Source organism: Nothoprocta perdicaria, unplaced genomic scaffold (genome assembly GCF_003342845.1).
Source record: "Nothoprocta perdicaria isolate Ctin4 unplaced genomic scaffold, notPer1 scaffold_211, whole genome shotgun sequence".
Taxonomy (NCBI): Eukaryota; Metazoa; Chordata; class Aves; order Tinamiformes; family Tinamidae; genus Nothoprocta; species Nothoprocta perdicaria.
In genome coordinates, this window is record NW_020455328.1 from 755,166 (window position 1) to 767,185 (window position 12,020).

The 12,020-nt window shown below is 45.0% G+C and overlaps 1 protein-coding gene across 3 annotated transcripts in view; it reads right to left on the reverse strand.

Annotated features, from left to right (window-relative positions):
• NAP1L1 (nucleosome assembly protein 1 like 1) overlaps positions 1-12,020 on the reverse strand; it is a 28,039-nt gene that overhangs the window by 15,531 nt on the left and 488 nt on the right. The gene's annotated exons all lie outside the window — the stretch shown is intronic.

Below are 12,020 nucleotides of genomic sequence, written 5' to 3' on the forward strand. Positions count from 1 at the left end.
TTCCCTGTGGATGCATGAATGCACCAGCCCTACAAAAAACAACCTAAGTAGTTCCTTTAAACACAGAGAAATACCACATTTCACAACAAATTTGACACCTCTGTGGCAAGCTATTTAACACTGCTGATTTCCATGTCCTCAGTGACCAGCATTTAAATGCCCCTGGAAGTATCATCCCACATCACGCCATAGTATCATGTCAGATACTATAAGCATAAAATTTAAATGTCAATTCTAAGATCCGCCCCCCCCCCCCAACCAAAAAAGTGTAAAAAAAAGTGCTTAATTTGTTAAGGATGTGTCAGCACAAGAACCTAAACCCAGTAAGATCAGGATACTACCCACGGCTACAGAGATATGTGAGATTCTAAGCGCTTCAGGCAGATGCATTCAAAATATATTTGCCTAGGGTCATGAACGTTTCCCGATAACTACATGGGAAGGAAGAATTCACTGTCTTCATTTAAGTCAACAGCTTTCAAATGCTAATGAAATTAATGTATAGTCAAAAAGATTCAACTTCCTGGCATCTAGAAAAGCTAAAGAAATGCCTATTTGTCAGTCTGCTTCAGATAGTTAATACCGTACTTGCTATTTGATAAAACAACAGCACTAACTCAAACCACAGGTCATCTAAAAATTCAGTAGGAAATCAGGAAGTTGCAGCACTGTTTCAAGATTCAGGTTTCCTGCATTTCAGATGCTTGCCTGTCTCACAAGGAGGCAACCATTTCCATTCACATTCGACTGATAACACAGACCAAACACCCACAGACACCGAGCAGACACTTGACTGCACGTTCACATGGAGGCCTCCACACTTATATGTCACAACCAACATTACTTTTCACCTGCAAGAGATTCTTACCTGTGCAAAAGATAACTTTTTTCTCCTTACTCATTTACTCTTAACTTGCACTTTATGGAAGACCCTTTCTAGAATACTGGTCACTGCAGGGCTTAAGAGCAGGTAAGAAGCATCACTCCCCCACCTTTCATGTGCATTTCCGTGCAAATATGCCAGGTTATCATAGTCACTAACTATGTTTTTTGCCCCTGACAGGGAAAAAGAGGTCTCTCTCTTACTTTTCCCTTCCCAAATACAGCTTCCCCCCAGCCCACAAAACAAGGGGCAGCTCATTAAGGAGCAGTATGACCAGTGACAACATGACCCAAGTGGTCACATGGAGCCAGTGCGCTCTACGAAACACCAGTTGATACCTCTTAAGATACAAGCTTCCTGAAACAAACTCACTTAGAGTTCAAGGAAACATTTCCCCTCAACAAGTATATGAGATTTGTTGTAACAAAGTCAGGCTGCAGATTATTTAACAGCACAAACATTGATCCCACAAAAAGACCTCCAGCAGATGCCTAAGGAAAAGAGCATTGTTGAAGATTCCCCCAGAAACTCTCAGCTTTCAACAACTCACAAACATTTACTAGCGCAGGAAATACAGGTATCTAATGCCTCACCATCCCAACAAATCTCACGAGTTAGTCTCATCTTTCCTCAGCACCACACAATACATAGAGCTCCAAAGCTTCACAGCTTTGGAAAGTGAAACTTTGCTCTGACCCCGCTATGCAGTAATTTTGATTTCTTCATCCACTACACTGGGAGAGAACAAAGACACCCCTCTTCAGAGGGTCATCTCCACCCTCTCCAGGTGAAAGGGTCTTTCCCAGCCTCTCTTTACACAGGATCCACACAATCCCTTGCTGCTGTTCCCTCTACAGTTGAGTTTTATTTACTCTTTGACATGTTGGAGACAGGAGTGAAATGAGGACAACACAAAAACGCAGACAAGTCATGAATTTAGGCAATAGTTTAAGTGCATGCAATAAGCACATTGCTCTGCTTCCCTTCCAAGTAATTCTAACTTTAAGGTCTACTATTCAACAGCAAGACGATGTTATCACTCAGGCATCAAACCACTAAGATCCTGTTTGAGCTGCAGCATTCAGCTCAGAGACCATAGCTAAGTTAGTATTTTCTGCCTTGGGCAGAGAGGCAAAGAAAAATTGATTTTCACCCATAGTCTGTTTTAGTCTACAGTTGGCCCTTGTCTCTGTTATCTGGAATGGAGAAGTATCACTATCAGCTTTCATCCTCTCACTGTTCATCCCCATTTCCAAGATCATTTTTAACCATGTTGAAGCCATGCACCCGAGTACAGCACTGGGTGGAAGCCCACTCGCTAGCTCCCCACATCGACAGGGCTGCTTACACTCATTAAACCATCCATGCAAGGCCTCTGTCTTGTTTCTTAGCTAGTCTAGTTTACTGCAAGTCTTTGAATAAGGTTCCTCAAAGGCTTTACAAAATCAAAACAGACTCTAAGAAACAGCTGTCAACCTCAAATGCCTCCCTTCAATGCATTCTCATGAGTCTCATCCTATTTTTCCCCTCTGTTCTCTTTGCATCAATCTTTTTCACACATCAACTTCTCTCTCCAGCTTCTCACAACTCACAGTTGGAAGAGCTTCTTCCGAGGCTCGCAGGATATTGCAGTCTGCCACATAATGGCTCCAGACAACAGCTCTTGTGTGCTAAGGCTATGAGGCCTCACGCCAGCAGGACACAACCCACCAGCATGGATACATGGCTGCACCATGTGTGTCTTGTTGTCACCAAGTTAAAGTACCTCAAGTTTCACTATGAATGCAGGTAGACACGTATTGAGAAAATATCTTGAAATATTGAGATACCTTGAGAGGTAGGGACCCTCCCTGCCTTTACACAAGGCCTTCAACAAGGCCCTGGTCTTGTGCATGAGCTTTATATACAAAACATATTACAATTAGTAATACTAAAATACAGGCTTTAAACATTGTGATCATCCCCCAAGCCTCAGGGCACAGCACTCCTCCCAGCTACCACCACGTTGCTCCCCGCAAAGCGGAACAACTCAGCCCTGCTTCCTTCCTTGTTTTGCAGGAGCCTCCAGGATTGTGAATGGCACCTCAGCAAGGGGAGACATTTGCTGCTATCTCTGCTGGAAGCAATTCCCGGGAGACCTCAGTCCATCAGCAGTGAGTGCAGGATTCAAGCAAACCTTTTACTCCTAGGTTCCAAGTAGCATCTCAGTCCAAACCAGAGTCGCAGCCTCGTGTCCTGGAGCACGAGGCGCAGGGCTGCTAACACGGGGCATCTCTCCACCACTCAAAAGCCAGGAGGAAAATTAATATTTTACGAATTTCTAAGCTATTGCCCTGATATTTGAACAGCTAGAGCCACTGAACACTAAGTTATACACATGCAGCACTGTCCAGGGACTTCAATTACAGTGAAATATACTTGGCCACTTATTTCAGAAGAGCAGAGGAAAAGACATGCGCATCTTATCTCTGCAGGGCTTTAAAGACAACACATCAGCAGTCCGTTCATGCTACAAAAAGGAAGCAAAAGAGCACCAAAGAAAACTGCAGCAAGGCCTTCTCAAAGCTCACATCTGTGCCTTCGTCCACACAGGGGGCTTCAGCTGGATCAGAAGCCTCTCCACCACTGCAGGGCAACGTGTAGGTCCTTCCAAAACAGGAACGTGAGGGCACCTGCTGACCACAAGCTTGGCCAGATTGCGTGCAGCCTGCAGAAGTACAGCAGGTTACAGAACTATTTGGAAAATTCAAAATACGTCTTACTAAACCAGGAGCAAACTTTGTTATCTGCCATGCTGTTTTGATGAAACTTCACCTCTCTAATCTCTGCTTTAACTTCCCCTTATTTTTGCCCTTTACATGCAGAAAAGGACATCATCACATGTTTATCCTCAAATTATCCAAGAGTAAATTTTTCCTTTTCAGGAAATATTCTTCACGATTCTAGACTATTTTTTCACTAACGAATTTCACCCGAGTCTTTAGTCTTAAAAATTTCATCCTTCTCACAGTCAAACGACTTGGACCTTCCCCTTCCGCCGCTCGCTGTGATCCACGGCGGGCCCCCTGAGCCTACAGGAGAGTCCCAGCAAGGTGGAGAAGCCTTTTCTCCCCAGGGAGGTCGCCTCTCGCCGGCCTCGGCGAGCACACCCGTGTTGGGCTACCCTGATACTCGCTGGGGTTGGGAGGACAGGTCACGGCCGGGGCAATCGGGAGTCAGCTGACAGCACAAGACATTCCTGAGACACTGTTTCTCCAGCAAAACAGCAGCCTGTTACAGGAACACATGGACAAGCCCCCATTTTGGCAGCTGGCCAAGTGTGCTCAGCTGTTGAGCATCTCTGTGGACTCCGCATCATGCACAGCGCCTGTTCTGACTGTTGCAGGAAGCATCATTTCCCCTCTCCAGAGGACCTGCTCACTCAGGCAGTTCAGTGGCACGTTGAAGAGGTCTCCCAAGGAGCCCATGAGACACAGAAGGGCTTTGGAGGGCGATGCTGGACCCAAGCAGTATCTGCCAGCAAGGCAGGCCTTGCACACTCACATCTTAGAGGACCCAAAGCTTCTGCCCAAACAAATTCCCTCAGGAGGCAGCAAGTCCAAGTGCATCAAGAGCAGCACCCCCGCCACGCAGGCCTGGCCCAGCAGGAAGCCGCGAGCTCAGCAGGGACGAGCTTAAGCAAACCAGCCATGCGCGGGGCAAAGCGGCCACAACCGGAGGCAGTAGCCTCACGGGCAAGGTTAGATGGCAGGGAGATGAACCCAGCCAGGAAAGAGCTAGGTACAAGAAAATAAACAGAAATCTGCAGGCTACTCAACACACACAGAACCCAGAAGGGCCGCACACACTCCTGCCCACCAGACCAGTTCAACACCTGCAGGCTGAGAGGCCCAGGGTGAACCCATGTGCTGCGGAGACTGGGACTGATGCTCAGGCCTAACGTGCCAGGGAGCCAGCCTAGAGCTTGTAGAAATATTTCATGCTGCCAGTAAAATAAGAAGTTACAAACCTCTTCAGTGGCTTCGGCAAATTATTAGTTTAAGCATCTACAGTCAAAGGGTCCTTCCCTAAGAGCTCAGCTTGGTGTTTTTCATGCACAGGAACGTCCAAACCAGGCAAACAGTTCCCATGCACTGTGCATCTTTGCAAAGCCTTCAGGCATAAGATCTAGCAAGACCACCCAATTATTCACAACTTACAGTGAAAGTCATCGTAACAAACACTGGATAGAAAAGCTGTTACATAGAAAGGACCCTACAATTCAGTAATGGAGGGGAAGCACAAAAAAAAAAAAAAAGAAAAAAGAAAAAAGGCATTTCCAAAGGGCATTAAACAAAGAACTGCCTTTTTACCTTTGTATACAAATTTACATAACAGCAGCCATCTGTAGCATGGGAAGTGGGACATTGAGATCCAAGAGAATTACTGTGCATCATTAACATGAAATTCAAACATAAAACAATCACAGATTAAATCACTCAAATATATATTTATAGACAAGATGAAAGTGAAAAAATAATTTTAGATATTTGACTAGGCCACTACAAAACTGCATCAACTATTTGGTGAATGACATTATCAGTTATTCAGGTTTCCCAGAGAACTTCCTATTATTAGTGCGACAGAAGAATTCTGTTTAAGATTTCCCACTGCTAATGTAGGAGAGGCAAAAATTGACAAAGTTAAGTTAAGTTCTCAGTCCTAGAGTATATAATCAAGATGACCCAAAGACAAGGGCAATACAAGAGAAGATAAATGTACAAGAAAGTACTGGCCTAACATAAAGGCCTGACTCACAAGCCTAGGGATAAATAACCTAAAATGACCTAAGGAGCTGGCAATGCAAGGAAAGAATCTCCAACACAGATACCAGGAAAAGGTGCCACTGGACCCTTACGGGATGTTCAAACAAAATGATTGTTTTGAGAATTTATTGTATAAGCACTAGCTGATCAAGGCCGAGAGAGCTGGGCCTGTTCATCCTGGAGAAGGCTGAGGTGGGGATCTGATCAGTGTTTAAGTACCTAAGGGGGAGAGCGAGGATGGGCCAGCCTCTTTCCAGTGGTGGCCACCAATAGGACTAGAGGAAATGGCCACAAATTGAAGCACCAAAAGTTCCACGTGAACTTAAGAAAAAAATTCTTGACAGTGATGGTGACAGAGCCCTGAAACAGGCTGCCCAGGGAGGCTGTGGAGTCTCCTTCTCTGGAGATCTCCAAAACCTGTCTGGACACGGCCCTGTGCCACACGCTCTAGGGGACCCTGTGTGTGCAGGGGGGACTAGATGGACTAGATGACCTCTGGAGGTCTCTTCCAACCTTAAGGATTCTATGATTCTACTCCATGGCTCTGTCCAAAAGACAGTCATGGAACAGAAATACTAACTGGCACTTGTAGGTGGGAATGTTTAGCAGAAAAGCCAAGTCAGGTTTTTCTGAATCGGGCAGAGAACATAAATAAGAACATAAGGCTATGTTTCGGAAAGCAGACTCATAACATTGAAACCTGTTTTTGCTTGAGAGCAGGCCGAGTTTCTGAGTGCCACAGCCTGTCAAAGCTCCGTGGCTGGCGAAGGGCACAGGGTTGGACTGGTCACAGCTGCTGCCACCTCCAGGCCCAGGGCCATGGGCCAAGCAGCAGCCCCAGCTGCACAACAGCTCAACCTGTAACCACACTGCAGGCGGCTGCCCAGGCCAGCTGGGATGGGAGCCCTCATGGCACCTGGGGAAAAGATGGAGAGAAGTGCTCTCAGTCAGGGGGAAAGGAGTTTCCACATTCACCTTACAGTTTTCCAGCGAGCTAAAACCAATGCACCTGGCAGGTGCTGCTGGAAAAGCTGGTCCTGGCTCTTCCTTGGCTCTGTGTAAACCCTTCTTTGTATCAGGCAAGTGCCTGAATGTCTGTAAGGCTGAAAAAGATCCTTTATCCAGTTACATGAGTAAGAGCAGCATTAAGAGGAGGACACTGCAGACAAGCACCTTCCAGAAACAGATGGGGTTAAACATGTTTGAGGCTACTGGGAAATTGCCACAACATCTAAGATTGCCATGTGATAACAGCAAAACCTGGGATTTGGTACGTTTCCCCTTTGAAAGCAGAGCATTAGCTAATGCAAGGAACCAAACACTAAATCAGATGATGCTGAACCAAGTAATACAATTAACTGAAACCATCTTCTCTTTCTCCCCTCTAGGATGCCATTTTCACTTGTTCCTATCAACTCCTGGGGAAAAGGAACCAACTGGAGCCACTTGTCAAGGTATCTACATCACTGAGGCCTCCGAGCACAGCAGCAAGGCCATGTCAGGAGCACAGCAGCTCGCTCCAGCTCCCAGGCTCTCTGCAAGTTGCTTGGAGTCTCCAATTATGTGATAAGAAAACTCAAATTCTTCAAAATAAAGCAGACTACTCACACACAGCTAATTTAATTAGCTCCTACTAACTGCAGGGTTTGCTTTCATTCACATGGAAACCTTTTAGAGCTTTCTCCTTACTGAATTTTTGCATCAGGAAATGAAGACTCAGTCAAATGCTCAACTATTATTGTAGCATTTTGTATTTTTTCTAGGTAGTGCCTGTTTATTCTTTAAGGGGTGGGGAAGACAGGGGGAAGAGTCTCCACAAGGAAACTGACTACAAAATTCCAATTTAAAATCAGGGCTGAATTATTTCTGCATGTTTTTCTCTGCTACCGATCTGGGCTCCCTGATCATGTTCTAAAAATAGGGTAATTAACACACAATGCAGCCTTTGTTTGGCTGCCAACCCTTGCTTGCAGAAAGCCTACCAATTTCGATTTAGGCCAATCTTTCCTTATTCGAAAATTAATCCAGAAGTTTAAATCCAAATGAAAGATATTAAAGATATTTTCAATAAACTAAACAGCACAGCTCATCATAGCTGCTCCTTTCCACCACTTAGAACATGAAAACTCGATCAACATTAACAGCTGAAATTAGAGTTTTTATATGTGAAGAGATCCTGCAAACTGCCAGATTATTTTTCTAAGCAGTTCATTGTGGTAGAATTATTCATCTTGTTAATGAGTGTCAAAGTAGTAAAACACAGTGTTTTAACAAAACAACGTGAGGCAGCAAATTGTCTTTTAGTAATTTAGCAAGATGAACTTGTGCATGTCACACCCCGAGCTACAGGAAAGGAGAGCATCAGGTGGCTGAGATGACCAGCTATAATCCATCAAACATGACAGTGGTGGCAGTTCCTTGCTGCTACCTGCAAAGAAGACTCCGCAGCATTAATGCTTTTAACTAGTTTAATTTGGAAACCATTTTAGCAGCCTTATTCAAAAAACACCAAAAAAAATACTGAAAATGATCAAAAGGGTGTTTTTGATGAAACATCTGATTAATATAGACTAGTAAATCCATTTACTTCCTCGGAAGCTTCTGAAACTTGTAGAAAATATTTAACAGCCTTTTCTATTAGCTCCAATTCAGGTTCATTTCCACGAAAACAAAACCATTACTGAATTGCACACCTTATTTTAAGGTCTCAAATTTTCAATTAACGGGGCAGCATTGAAAGAGCCAGCATTCATCCAGCCAATGCACAAGGTGGCTGCTACGTGAGATGTTACAGCGGGCGATAAGGCTCAGAAGATGTTTCTAAACACGGCTGTGGTGCCACTAAGTCCCTTTCAAATGAATGCAGTATTTAAGAAGTTTTTGCAGGTATATAATATACCATGGAAAGCTGACAACACTGGGTACAAAATAACTCTTGCAATTTTTTTTTTTTTTTTTGCTAAATTCTACTTAGCTAAGGCCACAATACTAAAGAAGCTGATAGAAGAATCAGGAGGCCATGTCAAGAAGATGCCAAGTCAACAGTGGTGGATGTGCTTCTGGTGGCACAACCTTATACACACAGCACCCAGAGCAATTAACCTGACCCATTAACTCATAATTAACCATCCAAATTCCAGATTCACTGCTTCCCAAACTAGACCATCACAGAATTAATAATTGCTTAGTAAGACAATTCAAGCTCAGTGAAAAAATAGCCCTGAAACCTGAAGTAACTTGAGAAGCAGCAACTCAGTCCATTTCAGAGTTCAAAAGGTTTTAAAGTTGCCGTACAAAGACACAGGCGTAACCGCAACACACTGAAAACCTCTTCCAACAGGCCTAAGTAGCCAAGTAGCCCTGAAATAGGTGCATAATGACAGACACAACAAGACATGTTCACCATACATTTCAGTGACATACCCTTGAAACACTACATTCACCAAGGGCATTTTTGTGTTGCTTATTACCAACCTCTCAAATGCCATTAGCCAACATTTAGACAAAGTGCTGGACAGAACCAACCTCACTGCAAGTTGATGGAAAAAGCCAGGAACCACTTCTAGGCCTAGCTCAGAATGTGGAAGCCTGAGGTTTTGTTCCAAATTCTGGTCTCCCACACCTCTTTAGTCAAAGCCTCTTCACCAGAATTTCTACAGCTCCAGTAACATTTGGCAATTCTTGTTTTTCTCTCTAAAAACATTACTTTCATATTTTGATTACAAAAAGGAATCGGGTAAACTGGCAATATTTTGCTCTACTCTGTACAAAGAGCATGAGAAATAGCTGCTGTACCTCATCCTGTCCACAAGTTAAGCTTTAAACTAAGACACCAACATTGTAAATTATTTCTCTCAAGGTCGCACAGGCTGAGCACACATCAAGGCCCACAACGTACCCTGTATTTCCTGCTACTGATACCTAAACTGCTGCCATCCTTCCCTCTACACAAGATCTCCAGTTTAACCTTTGGCAGCAATTAAGGGGCGGATGCTGCATTGTGAATATGTAAATGCATTAAAAGGCTTAAGCTTGAGACCCCACAAAATCCTCTGAAATTTAAAGCAACTATAAAGTAACAAAAGCAAATAGACTTAACTTTTTCAACTGCGCGCCAAGTGAAGTTTTTCTGCAGCATTTGCAGTCTTACTGAAAACTTCATCTCCAAGATACCCTTAAATGTATGGGCCATATTTGTAACGAAGATTTCTTCCCTTTGTATTATTTTATTGTGTGCAAGAAACTTTAAAGTCTCATGCATTGCTTTTAAATAGCTTATTTTTTTCAGAAGGTCATCAAACAAATGCCTAAGCAAAATCTGTGACACCTCTCAGGCATGTCTGGTTTTCTAGACAAATATAGTTAGACATCAGACCTCCTCTCTGGATTAACAAAGTTAAGTGATGAGGAACTGCACTAACCTTCTGTTTGAGCACAGTAAGGATGAGCTAAATTCAATTAGCTTTAATTGTAACTACTTTTGAGCCTAAAGTAATTTACAAGTGAAAACTGACCTATAAATGTTAAACTCATCATTGCAACTGCTTCTCAGAGGAAACACTGCTTGTGTGACACAGCCCTGCTCCGTTATTTACTAACCTGCTTCTTAAAAGGCTTGATGGCCTCAGTCTCCAAGTCAGAAGCTAACCCTGAGTCCACCTGTGGGAAGCGACACCCAGCACTAAGCCATCACATTTTGTCTGCAAAGGGGCTACTTTGTACAAGTGCTCGAAGCACCAAATGCTAATGCAGTGTCAATTCACCTGCAAATTTTATATATTTTATATATCTATATATATATATTTGAAACACTTTATATATGCAAAAGCAGAAAAATCTCAACAGCCATTTAAGCAACACCTGCATGGTTCTGTTTTCTGCAGTCTTTCCAATTCTTGAAGCTTCCCGAGGAAATAAGCCCTCTGACAGTTTGAGGTACAGCACGCTTGCAGCTCTGACACAGGCCCATTTAAGTGCTATATTGAGGAGCTATAGCCACAGGAAAACAAACACACAGCTCCTGTAGACACATCCACTACACCCCCTGGTGTATTGGTGCAAACTGATTTTGACCAAAGAAACTCATTTCCAGTCAAGAATTCGACATGGAAGATGCTCATCTTCCCTCCTCCCCTTGAGATTTTTCACTACTGAATTCCAATCCCCAAGGTGTCTTTTTCCTGCTCTTGTAGGATGTGATCTCTGTCATAATGAAGTTATAATTACTCCAACTTCCTGAGAGCCACGTTAATCAACAGTTTTATGCCACTGCGAGTGGCAGTAGAGCCAACCAGAGTTGGCTGGAGAAGAAGTGAAGCTCTCTGGTTACATTCCAGAGCACGGGGCCGGCCTGGCAGAGCCAGGTCTTGCTCAGTGTTGCGAGGACCCCATAACAAATCCCTCACAGCCCCCGCATGCATAAGGCCTTGCTTTCAGTTTCCCTCTGCCACAACCTTTATCCTTACGTTATGCACAACACCAACAAATAACCAGACCACCTATTCCCAGGGTGCCCAGTGAGCGGCTCATCCTCCCCATTCCCTGGCCTGGACACAAAATAGAGGATAAGTGCGAACACAAACCACTCACACAGGCCTAAGGGGGCTACACAACCAGAAGCAACGCTACTAGCAAGCTACTAGCAAGCTACTAGCAAGCTACTAGCAAGCTACTAGCAAGCTACTAGCAAGCTACTAGCAAGCTACTAGCAAGCTACTAGCAAGCTACTAGCAAGCTACTAGCAAGGTCCAGCTTTTCACAGCATCTGGAGCCTCCTGGCTCTTCTGTCCCAGGTTTCCTTTGGAGATGGAGGGGAGAAGGAGGCACCTCCATTAGCAGGAGAGGCTCAAACTCCATTTTGGGGGAGAGGAGGGGCTTTCTGCGTTACTCGCAAGCCTTGGGCCCACTGCTGCTGCCGCCCTTTCTTCCTCTCCAGGGAGGAAAACCTGAAATCCAAGCATCTTCCCACAGCGTTTCCGAGCTCCAGAGGGGGCAGGGGGCACCCATCCGCCAGTGGGAGCGCAAAGAAACAGAGGGAGATGCCGCAAAAACAGTCACTTGATCACGATGACTTTCGGGGAGTTTACGATGCTGCTTTGGCAGAGGGGGATTTTGCAGCAAAGAGGGGAAGCCTCCCGCGCGCGGGCGGGCGGATGGAGGCGCGCCAGGGGCCGGATGCCTCGCGGTGCCCACGGGAGGGACAGATCCGGCTGCCGGCCTGGCCGCGGGACGGAGCCGCTCGCCCGGCCCCTGCGGCGGCGGCCGGGCCGGCAGCGAGGCCGAGGCCTCGGCCCGGCTGCGCTCCGGGAAGACACGACAAAATGGAGAATTAA